This window comes from Bos indicus x Bos taurus, chromosome X, assembly GCF_003369695.1.
Source record: "Bos indicus x Bos taurus breed Angus x Brahman F1 hybrid chromosome X, Bos_hybrid_MaternalHap_v2.0, whole genome shotgun sequence".
Taxonomy (NCBI): Eukaryota; Metazoa; Chordata; class Mammalia; order Artiodactyla; family Bovidae; genus Bos; species Bos indicus x Bos taurus.
Window position 1 is genome coordinate 71,176,966 of NC_040105.1, and position 2,977 is coordinate 71,179,942.

At 41.0% G+C, this 2,977-nt stretch overlaps 1 pseudogene across 1 annotated transcript; it reads left to right on the forward strand.

Moving 5' to 3' along the window:
* The first annotated feature begins 692 nt into the window (after nt 1-692).
* Nucleotides 693-1,095, forward strand: LOC113887352 (annotated as a pseudogene). The gene has a single exon (XR_003509715.1). The product of XR_003509715.1 is annotated as an NADH dehydrogenase [ubiquinone] 1 alpha subcomplex subunit 1 pseudogene (transcript).
* The last annotated feature ends 1,882 nt before the right edge of the window (nt 1,096-2,977 follow it).

Here is a 2,977-nt window from a genome sequence, read left to right on the forward strand (position 1 = left end):
CCTATAATTTAAAATGTGCATTTTTTCTTCTAAAGTTGCCTGAAGATAGGAAGCATAATGTTGAAAATATTAAAGTTAGCAAGCAAAAATGATTCAAATGGCATCAGGAGAACCTGGGTACAGTTATCTCTCAATATATTTTTAACACTTCAGTGAATCTTCTCTTCCAATACTCCACTCACACTCTATGTCCTTATTTTGCCCTTTCACTAGTCAAAATTCCCTTCTTCAACCCTCCATCCACATCTGCCCCCCCATAAAATCTCCAGAATCCCTAGTTTGTTCTCAGATCATAGATGCTGCTGCTGCTGCTAAGTCGCTTCAGTCGTATCCGACTCTCTGCGACCCCATAGACGGCAGCCAACCAGGCTCCCCCATCCCTGGGATTCTCCAGGCAAGAACACTGGAGTGGGTTGCCGTTTTCTTCTCCAATGCATGAAAGTGAACTCGCTCAGTCGTGTCCAACTCTTTGCGACCCCATGGACTGCAGCCCACCAGGCTTCTCTGTCCATAAGGCTTTCCAGGCAAGAGTACTGGAGTGGGGTGCCAATAGCTACCAGATCCTAAAATAGAATTTCCGTTCCTTGAAACAGCTGATCATACTAATTTATAACATGAATTGGATCACTGGTCAACCCAACTATACCTACAGCCCTCTGAGATGGTTTTCATCTTGTAATAAAAAGCTGGTTGGAGCCGGGTCACCTTTAAGGGACCTGGAAGGGAGTGTTTGGCCTCCGGAACGGCGTCGCGATGTGGTTCGAGGTTCTTCCTGGGATCGCCGTTATGGGCATGTGCTTGTTCATCCCGGGAATGGCCACCACGTGCATCCACAGGTTCAGTAACGGGGGCAAGGAAAAAAGAGTTGCCCATTATCCATATCAGTGGTATTTGATGGTAAGAGATAGGCGCGTCTCTGGAGTAAACCATTCCTATGTGTCAAAGGGTTTGGAGAACATTGATTAAGAAAACGTTTTCCTGGTTGATGAAGAACAACTCAGTCATGCTCTTCTATCCCTGCTAGTAGATTATGCAGCATATTGTGTAGCATGCATTGTATTTTGTAGTGTGTAATAAAAATAAAAAATAAAAAAAGCGGGTTGACTGAAGGTAATGTGTATTTAGGCCAGAGATTGGCAAATGTTTTCTGTAAGGAGTCAAAACAGTAAATAATTTTGACTTTTTGGCCATATGATATCTATTGCAATTACTCAGTTCTGACTGATTTCAAAAGTAGGCATAGACAAAAATGTATTCATGAATAAGCTCATATATGAGTGAACATAGCTGTATTACAATAAAACTTCACTTATAAAAACAGGTTGGTAGTGGGGGTAGCTCAGCAGACTTTCTTCACAGAGCAACAAACATTTAGCTCATGAAAATTATAGAAAACAATTATTAAATTATATGAAAATTGCTCAAAGCAACACATAGGAAATGATGAAATAGTTACCCAAGAAAATCTACCAAATCTAATAAATCTCAGCAATAAGAGTTAGAGTCTGTGGCACTTAAGCTATGAGCTCCCATCCTCTGCCCTCCCCAGCTCTGTGTTATAGGAGCTTTACTGTAGGCATACTACAGTTTTACCTGACAGGGGCAGGATGATTATCTCATGCTCTCCTCTTGATCAATGTTGCTTAAGCACGATTCCAAACAGATCTAGCTGAAAGGACTGGAAGTTCTTCTGACTACCCAACTTAGACTCACAGAGTTAAGACTTTGCCTAAGAAAGGACAAAAAATGTGGGAGCCTGATTAACTCCATTCTCCTTTGCAGAGATCCTACTCTGAAAAAAACAAGCTGAGAAAAATCAAGTACTATCACACCCCACCTCCAAAATTCATGGCACAGGAAAGATTCACTCCTAGAAAAATAATGTGTTATTTTCCACTCTCAGCTCCTACTCAATGGCATAGAGATGTGAACAAGAGAAGAGGCAAGCCACAAGGAAAGAATGGAAAACTCCATACCTAAGTGAAGTCGCCTAGTCATGTCCAAATCTTTGTGACCCCATGGACTGTAGCCTGCCAGGCTCCTCTATCCATGGGATTCACCAGGCAAGAACACTGGAGTGGGTTGCCATTTCCTTCTCCAGGGATCTTCCTGACCCAGAGATTGAACCCAGGTCTCCCACTCTGCAGGCAGACTCTTTACCATCTGAGCCACCAGGGGCCTTGTCAAAACAGTGGAGATTTCAGCTAAGAACAATTAAGAGGCAGCCAGTAGCTCTGATATAAGCAAAACAGAAGAACAGCCAGAAGTGCAGTAGAGATCTCTAGAGAAAGAGAAAGCCATGAAGAACCCTCTTGGGATCACAGTAAACTCTTAGGGTTGGTAAGATTGTGTGCATGCACTACTAATGAGCAGTCAGAGTAGGACATGGAGTAGACTTAAAAGGATTCCCCAAACCACATACAGATAGATCAGCAAAAAGTGGAAGACTTCTTGGCTCAGGCAGCTTAAGCACAATATTTCTCAGGTATAAAAAGGAACAAAATTGGGTTATTTGCTGAGATGTGGATGGACCTAGAGTCTGTCATACAGAGTGAAGTCATAAAGAGAAAAGTAAATATTGTATATTAATGCAAATATGTGGAATTTAGAAAAATGACACAGATGAACCAATTTGCAGGACAGGAATAGAGACACAAATGTAGAGGATGCACAGATAGTAATGAAAGGGAATGGGGATGTGATAAAGTGGGAGACTGGGATTGACATATATACACTGCCATGTATAAAATAGCTAGCAAGAACCTATTGTAAAGTGCAGGGAACCCAATTCAGTGCTTTGTGGTGACCTGAATTGGTGGGATAGCAAGGTGGGAGGATAATCCAAGAAAGAGGGAATATATGTATATATATATATATATATATATATATATATATATATAAATTTAAATATATATATATATATATACACACACACATTTGATTCACTTCATTGTACAGCAAAAACCAACACAACATG